This window comes from Urocampus carinirostris, chromosome 1 (assembly GCF_059441175.1).
Source record: "Urocampus carinirostris isolate Australia breed hairy pipefish chromosome 1, RoL_Ucar_1.0, whole genome shotgun sequence".
Taxonomy (NCBI): domain Eukaryota; kingdom Metazoa; phylum Chordata; class Actinopteri; order Syngnathiformes; family Syngnathidae; genus Urocampus; species Urocampus carinirostris.
This window is the reverse complement of record NC_142349.1, coordinates 47,279,461-47,297,421: the sequence shown is the minus strand read 5'-3', so window position 1 is coordinate 47,297,421 and position 17,961 is coordinate 47,279,461.

Sequence of the window (17,961 nt, the reverse complement as noted above, 5' to 3'; positions counted from 1 at the left end):
GAAGACTGCATGTCTCGTCTTTGTCATCCTAAGGTGTGACGTCATCAGAGGAATACCAATACAGTATTGTTTTAAGTGTTAATTAATCTAAGGTTATGAGTGTTTTACGCGAAGTTTTTTGGGAGAATGCATATCTGTTGTGTCACGGGTGAATGCAGTAGTGGTACAACAAAGGGCGTGCAGCCCAAAATGGGCAAACACAACGCCAATGGAAGGCTGATCAGGACTGATACATGAAAGACAGCCCTGGAGTAAAAATGCGAAGCAGGCCGACCATTAAACACCCAGTGAGCAGCCAGACTTAAAGGGAACAAACAACCAAAAGCGGCAACAGCTACGTCAACAAATGCGAAGCCAGCCATGAATTAACCAAGAGACAAGGAAAATCTGCGCTTACGACAGGCTGGCTAGCCAAACTACACACAGTGGGCACCAATGAGCACATCCATCCATCCATCCATCCATCCATTGTCTTCCGCTTATCCGAGGTCGGGTCGCGGGGGCAGCAGCGTTAAAAGGGAAGCCCAGACGTCCCTATCCCCAGCCACTTCCTCCAGCTCATCCGACGGGACCCCGAGGCGTTCCCAAGCCAGCCGAGAGACATAGTCTCTCCAACGTGTCCTGGGCCGCCCCCGGGGCCTCCTGCCGGTGGGACATGCCCGGAACACCTCCCGAGGGAGGCGTCCAGGAGGCATCCTTATTAGATGCCCGAGCCACCTCAACTGGCTCCTCTCAACGCGGAGGAGCAGTGGCTCTACTCCGAGTCCCTCCCGGATGACTGAGCTTCTCACCCTATCTCTAAGGGAGAACCCAGCCACCCTGCGGAGGAAACTCATTTCGGCCGCTTGTATCCGGGATCGAGTTCTTTCGGTCATGACCCAAAGTTCATGACCATAGGTGAGGGTAGGAACGTAGATGGACTGGTAGATCGAGAGCTTTGCCTTTCGGCTCAGCTCCCTCTTCACCACGACAGACCGGTACAAGGTCCGAATGACGGCAGACGCTGCACCGACCCGTCTGTCGATCTCCCGTTCCATCTCCTTGATCTGCTACCTTATCGTGGTGGAGGAGTTTGTGTGTCCCAATGATCCTAGGAGCTATGTTGTCGGGGGCTTTAAGCCCCTGGTAGGGTCACCCATGGCAAACAGGTCCTAGGTGAGTGACCAGACAAAACGCAGATCAGAAGACCCCTAATGATGAGAGAAAACTTTGGTCCTCGATTTCCCTCGCCCGGACGCGGGTTACCGGGGCCCCCTTCTGGAGCCAGGCCTGGAGGTGGGGTCCGCTGGCGAGCGCCTGGTGGCCGGACCCTTACCCACGGGGGCCGGCCGGGCACAGCCCGAAGGGACGACGTGGGACCCTCTTCCCATGGGCTCACCACCTGTAGGAGGGGCCAAAGGGGTCGGGTGCGCAGAGAGCTGGGTAGCAGCCAAGGGAGGGGTCCTTGGCGCGACGATCCCCGGCTACAGAAACCAATGAGCACATAACGAGAGCAAACAAAACAGGAAAGCCCTTGGCAGCCCCGACGCTAACTAGCCAGGCAAAATTGCACCAACCGTTAGACATGGCAAAAAACCCAAACCAATAACCACATAGGTGGTAAAGGAAAAGAAGGAACGGACGCTGTAAATTCTCCAAGCAGGAATGAGGAGTACGCAGTCGCTGTTCACTACAATCTCTGTCTGTTTCTGAGCTGCCTAAAATGTTGTGTGAATGAGATTCACAATTTTTAAAGTGTTGTGATCCTTCAATCTCATCACAGCTTCAGAAGAAACAAGCCAGATCGGTCGACTTAGAGACTATATTTCCTAAATACCCCGCATGTAGAACATTTTGCAATACATAAACATAATTGTGGGGAGGAACATTTCACATCTTTTGCCTATTCGGGAAAAAAAAATCTGTTTGAAATAACTTTGAGCATAGAATGAAAAAATATTGGCAGGATTGATCTCGGAATTCTGAATTCAGTCTTTGAATGTTCACTTTAAAAAAACGTTGTGTATTACTTATCACCTTCTTATAGTAAAAAAGCATGGAATTCATCAACAAAATCAAGATGTATTTGAATAACAAAAATGCATAAAATCTCATGTGAAAATTCCTTATTTTAAATACTCATAGGCCAAGAAATGGGTATATATATTTTACATAACCTGATGCTCAACAAGAAGGAGCAGACATGATTTTCCACCATCTTGCTGCCATGGGTACCCCCAAAAACCTTTTGAAAGTACATTGTCCCTTTAAAGCCAACCTTTTTGACCCGTGAAAACCGAAAATCAGCCATCGAGGTTTGAAGCAGCGATTTAGGAGTGAATCACATAGATACAAGGATAACATACAAGTATGCTGACATACTACTACAAGGAAATATTACGTCAATGTTCTGTACTTCCTTGATACAGTGACTACTATGTGTTAGCCAGCTCATTGTATGTCACTTTAAAAAGAGAACAAAAAATGCTACATTTGAGACCGTTTCAAAGTATAACGGATTAGCAATTGCACAAAAATAATGCACATTGGAGTCAAACTTTTGATTGTGTGGGTGCAAAGTGAACGAATCTAAACTATGGCAGCTCAAAGTTATCCCATGGATGTGGGTGGATAATGGTAGGGACTCCTCAGCCTTCATGAGGCACACATGTTCTGCAGCAAGCAGGCCCATCAAAGGACCATGTGGAATGCCCAGAACGCCCTGTTGCTCTTTGTATTTTTCACAGATGTGTCCATCCCTTGCTCCTTTGCACCTCTATCTCATCAGGTGGATTCCTCTGCTTGTTTGCAAACAGGAAAGCAATGTATTAAGGTGAGCTTTCTGGAATATCTGTGGGTTGTGGGGTTGAGACACTGGAGGAAGGTTCTAACATTATGTAACATCGTTCTCTGCTCCAATGGCATTGATGCAATATTACAGACAGGGGAAGAGCATTAACACTGTTGACATACAATACGTTATTACCTTACCTTTAAAACTATACTTAAGTATTAAGCCTTTAAGTTTAGCATTTGGATTTTAATCTGTTTTAATGTCCGTCTGTCTGTCCATCTCTCCGTCTCTGAATCTTTCCATCCGTCCATTTTTTTCAGTCATCAAAGTGTATGGAATCTTCGGAGCAATATTGTCATACTTGGGATTTCTTTAATGTTTCTGGCGTCTACAGTAGCTTGATTCCGGGCAGATTGAGTGGCTGTGTATTCAAATTATTTTAGTCAGTTGTTCATGTGCTCAGATTTGTTAGCGTTTTATGGAAATCAAAGAACTCCTGCAAGTTATGACTACTGACAGAAAACCTAATTTGAGTTAACTGTAGGACACAAAAAGTTATAAAGGTGCAGCCAATCAAAAGTCTGGTCACTGGTGACATTTCATACTTCTCATTTACAAGACTTATAACATCATTTGTCGTTTAAAGCTATACTTAATGGTTTTAGTTACAGTGTGAAATTCTTATTTTCTTCCTTTTCTCTGTAATCACCCTCCATCTCTATTGACTGACAAACCTGATCGCTCCAAAGTGAAACACTTTAGGGAAGTAACTAAAGTCAGAGTCATTGTGAGGAGAAGCCGACACGCCCTCACTTATGGGGGATTTGGACAAACTGCGTGTTGGATGTCACAGACAGCACTTGCTCTCGTTTGTTCTCTTTTTGTCCATTCAAAATTGCTTTCAGCTCAGTTTAAGAGATAACCTCAGCAAAGCAACTGACCCAAAAGTGAAGCACGTCAAAGGAGTTTTCAGTTTTATCTGTAAAAGTAACAATCATAGCACAAAAATATGAAACACGGTTCTCTTGTTGATATTTCTTTACATGTAAAACAAAAGTCTCACTAATCCAAGTTGATAATATAAATTAACTTCATACTTTCATTCACACAATATCAATACTCCCATTAGGTCAAGTGTGAGAATTCTGTCAAGTATGTGTAACACAAATCTGGCACTGAACCGGCATGAGTCATCGGTTTGGACTGGAGTCTCCACCTGCGGGAGGGTCCACATGAGGTTACTATGGCTTAAGGGATTTGATTTTGGATGCAGGACTTACCTACGTAAAATGGACTGAGGAAGTCTTAAGCCAAACAGCTGGCCTGGAGTGGGAATATCAAAAATGGCAAAAACGCCCAAGATTAGCTTCCATCTGTTGAAGGCATGGTCCATGGTATCGTATCCCTCTGCCGTTTCTCTCAGATATTGAAGGCCTTGAAGCAAATTGTCAGAATTGTCAAAAGTTGTGATTGGGTTCACTCTTAAAGAGCAGATATTTTGCACGTCTTATCTCAAACATTCAGCTCACATGCAGGGACATCACAAGTAGTATTCATTTTGGCATCTCTTTGGCAGGAATCTTCTGAGAATCTTTACCACTATCGGGAAGAATTTAAAGGATTCAAAGAAGTTCTGGGCTTGAACTTATTCTCCTTCGTGCTGTGGTTAGCCTCAAAGGGCCTTCTTCACTAACAGATGCGTAATAGACATATTCTTAAGCAAGATCACAGTTGGTCGTGCATACAAGTCTACTTTTTTACAGATGAAAAATGCAAACAGACACCTGATTTGCATAAATGACACCAATATTTCACAAAAAGCGAGTATAATCCATTCCAACTATTGTGGCGGCTGACAACATACCGATATACAAATGTAGAATGCTTTTTATAATCACATCCACACTAAATATACAATGAATGAGCAATGCGTTTACTCCCCCAAGTAAATAAAATAGATACCAAGGCACTCATAGCGTACAGTCAAAAGACATTTTTTGTTTAAATTCCTGGCATAAAGTGACAGACAAGCCATGACAATTAGAGTCAAAAAATGTGTGCAGTAGTAGTTAGGCCTCATAGTTAGTTGCCTTTGATATCTAACAATTGTTTTTCCAAATGTTATTTCGCGGATAAGTTATTTATTAGTACAGTGCTTATGTTAGCCTACATGATCAATATGAAATAACAGTCATTGGATTGTAGCAATCCATCTATAGATATTAGATGTGCATTCAAAAGCGTACTGATGCCAGCAATTAGTGTTGCCAAAGCTCACATGAGATTCAGGGCGATGATTGAGGTGCAGGTATGGACAATGTACAGTGTAAACACCTTTAGTTAAGGCCTTACCATATTTACTATGTTACTTGGTGGTTTTACAACCATGGCCTGGTCGATAACTATTTGGCAAACATTTACTGAAACTAAGACATCACTGTGTATTCATAGGTTGTATTTTCATAACAGGATGCACAGATGTGCTCACAACTTTTGGATATGTTTTATTATATGGAAACAGAACTCCATCGTAAAGTAGGAACCCCTGTATGTTTAGTAGTAACTGTAGCCTTTGATCTGGGTCCCACCTGCAGAGGGATTACTGCGACTGTGGACTAGAGTAGACATTTTAACTAGGCTTTCAAAGAACGCCTGACTGAGTTCCACTGAACAGCTGGAAGGGGCTGTTTTACTTGAGGGAATATGAAGGAATGAAGAAACGCCCGATGACCCTTCACCATTAGTTCCACAGCCAACATTTCAGACTTTTCCTTTGGACTCGTTGGTACTTTTGGTTCAAGCCAACTAAGTTGTGAGAATAACGGCATTTTTATTTGATGGGATAGTAACACATTCAGAACGTGATCACGCATTCAAAGAATACTAACATTTGACTAAAGCTTAGTGTTCTTCAAATTGCTTTAACAATGGCCCTTGTGGGAATTGAGTAGACAGTTTGGAATTAGGCTGGAATAGTATGAGAACAACAGCTGGGAATAAGAAAGAAAAACGTAATGATCTTTCACTCATAGGAATCCACACTAAAGAATACATCAGTCATCCTCGGGTCAGGCAAACTTATCTCTACTTAGTCGTTTAAAGCGTTGGAGTAATGTGTCGCATGCATTTGATCTATATGAAACAATTTAGACTTTTATCTTTGCATCACCTGACTCGGCCTTTAATTCGAAGCACAAAGTAAAGTACCATGAAAACATAAGATTCTTATTGTAATTTCTTAACCCTGTTTGTTTTGGCAGGAAACCGACACATGTTGGTCTACAAAGTGTACTTATTTCTCTTATGTTCTATGGTGTACTTAAGATGACCAACACAAAATCACACACACACACACACACACATATTGCCGTTAACAATTGCGTAAGACCTGCCCAGAACAAGATATTTTCTATATTCAAAATGTGGGCAAAAAAACGAGAGCATCATTTGCATTAGTTGTAGGGGAAATAATAAACCCATCTCAACAACGATTATCCTGTTCTTCTTTTTCATGTTGGCCGTGGACCCAAAGGACCTTCCCCTTTTTCTCCTTCTTTTCATTCCCACTGGACTATCGAGCTACGTACACCTTTGTTTCGTCAGGACCACATTTACTCATTTTATTTTCCTGCTACTAAAGATAGATCTGAACTTTCACATTTCACCCCAGTTCAAAGAACTCAGGCATTTTGGATTGTAATTAAAACATTCAGGGCTATGAATTGATGAAATAACTTCCTCATAATTAGTAAATTTGTTGTTAGGGGGACATTCCTGCTTACAGATTCACTTAGCTAAATTTACGCCCAATGGCTTCAAAACACAATCTTAATGAGGGCCCGTTGGCCCACCGCAGTAGCTCAGGAGTTACATTGCCCGTCTTACATTGCCCGACCGAGAGGTTTGATTCCAGGCTTCTACGGGTTAAATGTTGAGGTGTCCTTGGGAAAGACACTGATTCCCAAGTTCCACCAATAAGCAGGTAAATGCCTTGCATGGCTGGTGCTGCAATCGGTGTATGAGTGTGTGTGAATGGGTAAGTGTGAAGCCTATCCCCAAGTTCTTTGGGAGGTCTTCAGAGACTTCAAAAGTGTTGTATAAATGCAGAGCATTTACCATTACCATTAATTGACACCCTATTGAGACAAAGACACCTTCCCCAAAAAAAGGAATCTTGCCCACAAAGCATGATTTTAATCCAGTGTCACCGCCCCTATAAAAAGAGTTGTTGACCAGAGTTTGCTCTCTTTCTTCTTCCTGGACTCTCCTGCACTGGTGCAGTGCAATGCAGACCATCCCATCATGTTTTACAATATGTTGAAACACCTCAAAGCACGAAGGAAATTCAAGTCAAGTCACAACTTCTAAGGTGACGATTTAAACTAAACATTAGCAGAATTATCTGTACAAAGAAATCTCCCCTAATTGATTAGCATTATAGAGGAAACTGTTTGTTTGCTAGTAAATTAACATTTTTACCGGTCGACTTCCCTACTGTCCCTCGCGTCTACTTTCTCTTGGTTTTTTTTGTATTTCTCCTGTTTTTTGGATTAAAGGGACTCCCAAAGGCTAAAATAGTACATGTTTTTACATAATATTCATATATACAAAAGGCACATTCCAATTATTTTTAGAGATAATGCATTCTGAATACATTCCTCCTTGTCTTTGACTTCCTGAGCTCTGACGTCAGCTTAAGCACACCAGCACCCTAGAAAGCCAGTCTCCCTATTGGTTTACATGTTAACTAGTCGCAAATGTTTTTTGAGTACTTTAAGCCATGTCTTGGTAGTTTTTGTGGAGAATGCCTAGGCATTATGTCGCAGATGGATGCAGCAATGGTACAGCAAATGGTGAGTAGCCAAAATAAGGTGAATCGGCAAAAATAACACATACTGAGCTAACAGGGGATGAATCAGCCAGGAGACGGCAAGCTAGCCAGCTGCCATAGAAGACGACCTGGGGCCATTATCCATCCATCATGTGCACCGCTTATCCTCAGTAGGGTCACGGGGGTGCTGGAGACCATCCCAGCCATCCTGAGGCAGTGGGCAGAGGATACCCTGAACTGGTTGGACCTGGGACCAATCGGTGGGAAAAAAAACAGGAGGCTGGCTGACCAAAAACATGAGGAGCCAGGATAACTGTGAGCCACAGCAGCAACAAACACTAACTCAGCCTGGAGAAAAAACAAATGCATGGCAGGAAAGCCAGCTTGCTGACTGCTAATGGGGCCAACCAAGACCAGACAAAACTGGAAGCCATTGGGTGCCCGCACACTCACAGGAAGCTATCTAAACAATATTATATCAATTGCAAGACAAGCAGCAAAAACAAAAGAGGAAAAGACACAATCAAATACTTAAAAGGAGGCAAAGTCAAAAAGGAACACACGCTGTATACGACGGCAAATAAACTTACTCTTTGATGATTAACTTGGACAAAACAGTCAGAAGTCCCCCTGTGCTATGGTAAGCAAAGTCCCAATTACTGCAAGTTGAAATCCGCGCTTTGCATTCGCTGATTACTACAATCGCTGTCTGTTTTTCAACGGAACGCTCCATTTGTTTTGTTTTTTGTTGTCATCCCGTGACACCACAGCTCTAAAAGATCAAACCATCTACTTTGAAAATTAATTCCTTGAGATCCATGGCGTGTGGAATATTTTGGGCATGTCTGCATGATTGCGGGGAGGAACACTATACATTCTGTGCCAAATTGAAAAACATAAAAAGGGTCCTTTTGAATACCTTTAGATCGTTCTGTATTATATCACACCGCCTGGTTCCTTGGTTCCATCTCATTCTGGAATAGTATTTCACATCATAATTCCAAGAATTTAAAGTGATAATTCAATTGAGAATTAAATTAAATTGTAGAGAGTTTCTGCTCCTTCAGACAGAAAGAGAGAAATCTCAAACGGTTGAAATGGTTGACTTATTGCACCAAAGAGTCATTATTTTCAACACAAACTATATTAAAATTAAAGCAAAAAAAACCACAAGATTTAGATGTAGAAACATCCAATCTCAATTGTTATTTATTAACTTCAAACCATTCAATTATATTTTTAATACATTACAGTACTGTAAAAGCATGAGCTTTAGTTTGCTTAGTTGACAATCACGACCCTGAGCGTTAATTAGAGGTCAGCACTGTGAACTTGGTCTAGATATAGTTGCACTTAACTTTTTATTCACATGTTTTATAAAATTGAAGTCAAGTGCGCAAAAACCTGCTGAGCTATGTATACAGCAAGTTAGTCTTGAACTGCTAGATGGTTCACATTAGTCTAACCTTGCTAAAACTGTCCTTAACGGAGTGATTTTTTGGCGTTTCGGAATCAGACTAGGTTCACTGGCTAGGCAGATCTTTTGGACTCGACTACATTAGCTTTGAAATTGGGGGAATGGATGCCAATTTATCCGTGGAAACCCTTTGCCCAACTAAAGTACATGCAGCTGACTGCATTTCAAACCGGCGCCAGCTAAATTGTCGGTCATTTTTATGGATTTGAGTAAAGGTTTCCAATATCTTTTACTCAATGTATTCTCTTAATGAAGACATGCCAGATGTGTTCTAGTATCGTGAATGTGTGTGGGTCGCTTGTTGCCCTATCTTTAGAATCCCATTGCCAAGTCTTTGAGAAAAGGATTGGAAAGTTGGGTATTGGGCTTTGTACATAGGGTGTATTGAGGATTCTTAAATCCATAATCTACTTTTACCTACTATCTGGACTATATTATGTTTGACAATATAAATAAATGATGCCAGAGCTGGGATTATTTACTTGGTCCCCCCTCGTTCCTTCTGTTGTCCATTTTTAAATGAGTAGCCAGATGTATGGATTAGAGTGGAGTTTCTAACATGTTTACTTTGCATTGATATAGACAATCTTTTGTTGGTCCGTGGAAGCAACTCCATCTTCTAAGTTGAACTTTGGTTACCCAGCGGAATGCAAAGGCATGACAAAAAGTCACAGAATGCCGTTAAATATGTACTTATTTCGTGTTCAGCCAGGTTTTTTCCAAGATCCAAATTGAGTTTTCGAACCAAATTCCGATTTTACCTTCGTCCATTAAGTTTTAGGTTTCACAGGATGCATGTGTGTGTTTCTGTGATCCCGAGAGCCCACACAGCCTCATCTTCAACTGTTTGTGTTCTGCCACTTTGTGACTATCAGATAACATCCCACAAAAACCACATCTAGGGGGGCGGTAAAATTGGAACCCGTGTTCAGGGGGTTGCACAAGACCTGTTCCCATTTAGAAACACTGATATTGGCAACCTGTTGATTTCCAAACCGGCTTTGTGTGCTTTTGTAGGAAAAAAGTAGGCTGTAGTGTTTTGTAGCATACAGATGAGCCGTGGCCGAAACAAAAGAACTAAGTGACGTGCATTTGAATCAGAAAGACAAGTCCGAGTGGGGAGTGGTTTTCATTTCTCTCCACTGAGCAATAGCGGGCCCCTCCCTCCGAGGCCACGACACCCCCATAAATCAGACACATACGCCATGACCGGCGCTTACGTTATGTGGCACTGGACTGATCCCGAACATGTGCTGGCCATTAGCCGCTGGCTTCCTGTTTGAAGCAATGTCATCCCGACAGGGCCGGCCAGCCCATGACCTCACAGTCCGAGTCGCTGCAAAAGGATTCAAATGGAATCAAAGCAATGCTCCTCTCCCTTTAAGTACCTTTCTGTTTTTTGGGGGGAATGCCAGTTCAAATTGCTTTTAAAATCAACACCTCATACTCAACTACAACTCAAAAGGAAGAAACATCCACTTGACAGCTCGTTATCAGAATTTTTGGGGGGGATTCCAACGGCCTCTGCCCGCATTCCTTCTTTGACAGCAAACATCTGCAAAAAAAAAATGTTTTTGGATGCCAGTAACTCGCATTCACACCTATAAAGCTGATAGTCCGTACATAGTATTTGCTCCAACATCCCGCCTACAGACACACACTCGCACACACACAATGGCGGCTGTATAAGGCAGCATTGCAACATTCCATTGTGGGGGTACAACAACAGCACCAGTGTTATTCAGAAGGCTGCCACATCGATACAGTGCTTTTATTACCTTCAAATCCGCCTTATCAGGACATCTCTCAGTTTACTTTATACAACTCACCAATCCTGTCTTTTGGACTAATTCCCTAGCCTGAAATGTCCTTTTTTAGAAAAATCAGCAACAACATTATTGTGGGATTTCCCTTCATTTTCTTGGGAAGGCCTTATTTTCCCTTTAGCAAATGAAACAATTATCCTAAAGTAATAAGTTCCTAGTGGGACAATGTTCCTTTTCCCTTACTAGGGAATATGTTTGTGAATTACGATTAGTGTGGTAATCAATAAGGACCTTTGTGCACAAGTCTACTGGCTAGGGAATCTGAAGGGAAGTGGTCACCAACGACTTAAATAAGGACCAATTAGAGTAGCCTATTTCATTCCCTTCCATCGAAGTGCACTAATTGCATAACGATTTAGAAAGGTTTTTCTCCAATTTGAGTTACTCCTTGGAAAATGTGATATTTTGCTTTGGTAAGAAAAGTAGTAGTAGTAATAATACATTGTACTTCAAAGCGCATTTCAGGACACCCAAAGTCGCTGTACATATAGTAACAAACAAGAATAAACCAAGAATAAAACAAGCAAGTAACAAATGGTAAATAAAAACACAGTAGAGTTTAAAGGGGGCGTATGTGAGGCAGATGATCAAGAAAAGGCAAGTCTGAAGAGGTGAGTTTTGAGCCCGGATTTGAAGGTGGACAGGGTGACAGAATTCTGAAGATCAGGTGGCAATGAGTTCCAGAGATGGGGGGCAGAGAGGGTGAAAGTTCTGCTCCCCATGGAGCCAAGGCGGGCAGGGGGTGTAATGAGATGGAGGGAGGAAGATGATCTGAGGGTGCGGGATGGCATGGCAATGTGAAGGAGTCCTTAGAGGTAGGACCAAGGTTATGAATGGCCATGTAGGTGTAGAGTTGGATTTTGTTGATTGGGAGCCAATGGATTTGCTGAAGGACAGCGGTGATGTGACAGCAGAGGGGGTTTTACTGTCTTGCAACCAAATAAATCACATTGTATGTTTAGCTGCAGGTTTGCGGGGGGGGGGGAAACAATTTTAGCTAGTAATAAGTTATGTGTTGTTTGGAAGTAAAATATACAGTGCATCCGGAAAGTATTCACAGCGCTTCACTTTTTCCACATTTTGTTATGTTACAGCCTCATTCCAAATTGTATTAATTTATTATTATTTTTTTTACTTTTTTTGAATTTATTAAAAATAGAAAACTAAGAAATCACATTTAAATAAGTATTCACAGCCTTTGCCATGAAGCTCAAAATTGAGCTCAGGTGCATCTTTTTTCCACTGATCATCCTTGAGATCTTTCTACAGCATAATTGGAGTCCACCTGCAGTAAATTTAGTTGATTGGACATGATTTGGAAAGGCACACACCTGTCTATATAAGGTCCCACAGTTGAGTGTGCATGTCAGAGCACAAACACCAAGCATGAAGTAAAAAGAACTGTCTGTAGACCTGCGAGACAGGATTGTCTTGAGGCACAAATCTGGGGAAGGATACAAAAAAATTCTGCTGCTTTTTCTGGTCCCAATGAGCACAGTGGCCTCCATTATTCGTAAATACATTTGGAACCACCAGGACTCTTCCTAGAGCTGGCCGGCCTTCTAAACTGAGCGATCGGGGAAGAAGGGCCTTAGTCAGGGAGGTGACCAAGAACCCGATGGTCACTCTGTCAGAGCTCCAGCGTTCCTCTGCGGAGAGAGGAGAGCCTTCCAGAAGGACAACCATCTCTGCAGCAATCCACCAATCAGGCCTGTATGGTAGAGTGGCCAGACGAAAGCCACTCCTTAGTAAAAGGAACATGGAAGCCCGTCTGGAATTTGCCAAAAAGCACCTGAATGACTCTCAGACCATGAAAAACAAATTTCTGGTCTGATGAGACAAAGATTGAACTCTTTGGTGTGAATGCCAGGCGCCATGTTTGGAGGAAACCAGGCACCGCTCATCACCAGGCCAATACCATCCCTACAGTGAAGCATGGTGGTGGCAGCATCATGCTGTGGGGATGTTTTTCAGCAGCAGGAACTGGCAGACTAGTCAGGATAGAAGGAAAAATGAATGCAGCAATATATAGAGATATCCTGGATGAAAACCTGCTTCAGAGCGCTCTTGACCTCAGGCTGGGGCGAAGGTTCATTTTTCAGCAGGACAACGACCCAAAGCACACAGCCAAGATCTCAAAAGATTGGCTTCAGAACCACTCCGTGAATGTCCTGGAGTGGCCCAGCCAGAGTCCAGACTTGAATCTGATCGAACATCTCTGGAGAGATCTGAAAATGGCTGTGCACAAACGTCTCCCATCCAACGTGATTGAGCTGGAGACTTATTGCAAAGAAGAATGGGCAAAACTACCAAAAGATATGTGTGCTAAACTTGTGGGATCATATTCAAAGACTTGAGCCTGTATTTGCTGCCAAAGGGGGATCAACAAAGTATTAAGCAAAGGCTGTGAATACTTATGTAAATGTGATTTCTTAGTTTTCTATTTTTAATAAATTCAAAAAAAGTAAAAAAAAAAACTTTTTCACATAATGGAGTATTTTGTGTAGAATTATGAGATAAGAGATTAAATTAATACAATTTGTAATGAGGCTGGAACATAACAAAATGTGGAAAAAGTGAAGCGCTGTGAATACTTTCCGGATGCACTGTATTTTAGATGAGGCCGTTTTCGTTTTGTTTTTGAAAGGATTATTGCATTCTTTTGTATTTAGAAGAATTTAAAAACAAGGCAGTGAAAACAAAAGTTTTAGAAATAATCTCGAACTTTACCGTAACTCCTCTGGAGCGTTTTTTGAAAAATTATTATATTTCACTAAAACCTACAAAATAACATTCTAAATGATGGGAAAAGATTCCATATTTTCTTAGAATGTTTAAGAATAAACAAAGCAGCTGTCAGCATTCATCATTTAAAATGTGTCCATGAGGCTCATAAAAAGCAGATGTTGCACATGGTCACCTAAAGAAAAGGGAAGGGGGAGATACACAGTACGCACTGATAGATTGCCATTTCCACTGTATACAATGTAGGAACATATACAGTTTGCATGTATGAAAAAGCAACAACTGTGTGCACGCATGTGTACCCTTTCGGACGTGTAGCCACTCCCCTACCGGCCTGATGAGGGACGTTGGGATGCTTCAGGACGCCTGATGCATTCCAGATGAGACCTGAAAACACCCCGGCCCCCCAATACCCTCTCCTCCTCATTCCCCGTTCCCACCTCCACCCAACATGTGGCTTGCTTCAATCCCTCTGAGACAAATGGGTGTGGCAGGCTTGAATGCATTCCCTTTGCCCAAAAAATAAATAAAAAAGATGATAGAATAACGGAATGCGGCCATCCGATGATTTAAGAAAAAATGTCAATTCCCAACTCTTATGGTGTATTTATAAAACAGTATGAGTTTATACATGTATGAACTGTAAAGCATATTATTGAGCTGCTCCATGTGAAGACGACGGGGAGGGTATCAGCATACTTAAGGTATTTGAAAGTAGCAGTTTGAATTCGACTTCGCGGAGGAACATTCACTAGACCAGGTGTCTCCAACTTTTTGCAAGCTGAAAACTAATTTTCTGTTACTAATTAGATCAAAGGCCAACCTATTCTATATATATTTCTAAAATAACAACTTAAAATGGAATTACTATGTTGTTACTATGTTATTACTAGGTTAACTATTGGAAGTAGGGTTTAAGGATTCATCAAACACCCCCCAAAAATTGTGTTACTAGAAATGACCCAGCATGTGTAAGCCATTTTCAGAAAAAGTTTGCAGGCACCTCAGATGTCTTTCAGGGGCACCCTGAAAGACATCTGAGGTGCCAAGTTGGAGACCCCTGCAGTAAATACTTCTCAAGACCACATGACTCGTCTAGGTTGCGCATGAAAAATACTACAGGCGAAAAAAGAAAAATTGTAAAAAAATTGTTTGGTGTATGTTCAATTGAAGTTACGCTAACTTTCATTTTAAGTCCACACTAAGTGCTTATGCATAATTAATAGTCTCTCAATCTCTTACCGGTCAGCCTCAGCCAATTGCTCCCCTTATTATTGATTGCAAATCCATCAATAATAAACCTTACAAACAGAAGGCAGCTCCTATTCCAGATTAGAGACAAAATGGGCTCTTTTTTCAAATCCCTCCATATAAAAATTGTTATACAGCATACACAATGTGAAATGATCAAAAAAACATTGAAATGTATAAGTTGACAGGTGTGTGGTCTCCATGACTCCTTTTTGGCATGCGCACACATTTGTTACCGCGCCTAAAATAAACTTAAAACCTTATGTTTTGTTAAAATCCTCTAATTTATCTTACGGTACATTACCAGTTTGATTACAATTTGAATGTGTTTTAGTGATCAGGAAGATGTGTTAAATAGCTATTTGGAATTCGTTATCAGTTGTTCCGTATCGGTGAAATGTTTCTCATTAAGCGAGCAATTTGTGCTAAAAGCACAAACCTGGGACGAATTAAGCTCATAAGAAAAGCTACCAATATACAAGACGGACTTTCTGAATATTAATAATGTTGGCGGAATACAAAATTTGTTGACAAAAAACAAAAGTTGAAGAGACACGTTTCACACTGATGGGATCAAGATGCTGCTGGTAAATATATGACTCTGTGCTTGTGAGTGCATGTGTGTGTTTATGTGTCTGTGCGTATGCTAGGGTTGATTTTGTATGTGTGTGTGCGGCTCGACAAGTGGGTTCACACTTTAGTTTGTACGTTTGCTTTCCAAATTCCTGCAGGCTGTAAAAACACACATGCAAATAAAAAAATCAATACAAGCAACGAAAAAAAAAGAAATAGTCATTCATCTTGATGGCATAGCGCGGGTTCAGGGATCAACGAATTATAATTATTTTAAAATTTGGAATGTAAGCTGCATTCTTCTTAGGTTTTCGATCATGCAAAAATGATGCGACCAATTCATGGATCAAGTATGGCGTTAGCCCAGCAACATCAAGAAACAAAAATGATATGATTTGCAATCACTAATAATACTTTAAAGTAGACTTTCACCTTCTAAAACAAAAATACATTTTGGTTGGGCAATTGGGGTGTGTCACAACTTTGTTTGCTTTTTGACATGCATGGGTCTTGAGAAACCTTTACAGTTGGAAAGCCACCCTCAAATTGACCACCGAATGGTGCTCTACACCAGTGTTTTTCAACCTTTTTTGAGCCAGGACATGATTTTTACATTGGAAAAAATTTGCGGCAACCACTAGCTACAAATGTTATAAAATGACACTGAACAGTATGTTTGATTACAATATAATTTATAATACCCCCAGTTTTTACAGCACAGACACTTGACAATGACATAATATTTTAAAAAGTGACATTGGATAGTTTCTCACGGCACACTTGACGATTTCTCACGGCACACCAGTGTGCCGCGGCACAGTGGTTGAAAATCACTGCTCTACACAAACATTCACCTGGTCCTTTTTACAATGCAGTTTTTAGTGCCCTGTCACTGCTGTGTTGCTGCTGTGTTTCTGTTGTTATTTCACTGTTTTAAAGGAATGGAAGGGGGACAGAAAGAAGTAAAAACCTCACTGTAAACAACAGTCATCAGTTGTAAATGCATAAAATCACAAGCACATGCAACCACCACCCCACCCCCATGCACGCACACGAACAGAATATTAAATGAAAGCATGGTTTCAAGCTATGCACAAACATCATACAAATGTTTTAATTAGTTGTGTTTTCAAGCATTTTCAAATAAATAAGAAAAGTGTATGTCCCAGAAAAAAGTCTGCTTACAAGGGCGTAGGTTTGGTCTTGGCATTGGTGGGGACAAAACAATGATAACTTGATATTGGTGGGGACATAGAGCAAGTGATCACATAATATTGGTAGGGACAAATCAATGATTGCTTGATATTGATGGGGACACAACCCCTCTGTTTATTCACACTATGCCAAAAATCCCAGAAAATTTACCAAATGCATGGCACATTATTTGCCCACTGTATTGTGATCACATGATCAAAAAGAGTTGAAAAAAACGGTGTCTCCATCTTCTCTCTATTTGTCTACATACTGTACTAAACTCAAACACTCAGAGTCCCGCCCACCCGTTGGTCACACCAAAGGCATCCCAAGCATTCAGGACCGTGGCGCTCTTGCTAGAAATCTGACCACACTGTGCATGCCTGTGGGTGCAAAATGGACAACTTGTGTGTAGCCAGTTGTAAACAGTGTTGGAGTATCTACAGACCAAGAACGGTGACCTCAACCCCCCTGTCCACCCAGCCCCCGTCTTTGCTTCCAGGGGCCCTAGAGCTGCGGGCCAGCTGGAGAAAGCAGGATGATTACCTAAGCATGCTTCCTTGAGTTGCGCCCCTCCCGCTCACTCTGATTTATACATTAGATCCATCCTCCACAAGCATCCCACGTACACGCCCATGCATTCCCATTCTTTATGTGGAATTTGTGTGCCCAGGCCCTGTCCACTTGCTGTTTTCGTTTGTAGTCCAAATATCATCAACTTCTCAAGCCAGAAAGCCATAAATCAGTATTATGGTCAAATTCCTTGCACACATATCTCACCGTTTTGTTTCCTTTCTGACATTACAAACTTAATCCACATCAAAGTAAAGATAACATATGGACAGTTAAACTTTTTGTATTTTAGGTAAACATAGTTTCTCCTTCAAGTCTCAAGGGCTCAATATCCACTATGTTGGATCAAGGCTTGACAAAATATTGAAAACAATATGAACAATATTAATCTAGAATAAGTAAAGTTTTTATATATGGTACATATCAGGGGTTGGGAACCTTTTTGAGGCAAAAAGGCATAAAAGCAAAAATATTTTGATGTTTTTTTGAGAGAGCCACACCATATATTTTAAGACAAAATTCATAAATCTGCCAAACCCGCTCTCCATACAAAAGCTAATTTGTCAGCATGTTTTATTTTACTGTGTTATGCTTAATATTAATGTAAATAGACCACTTAAAATCTGTTTCACTCCCACAGTTCTTGAAAGTTTTGACTGACATTTTTGTCCCAAGTAATGGTTTCACAACAAAGTGCGAGCAAAGTTATTTTGTAAAA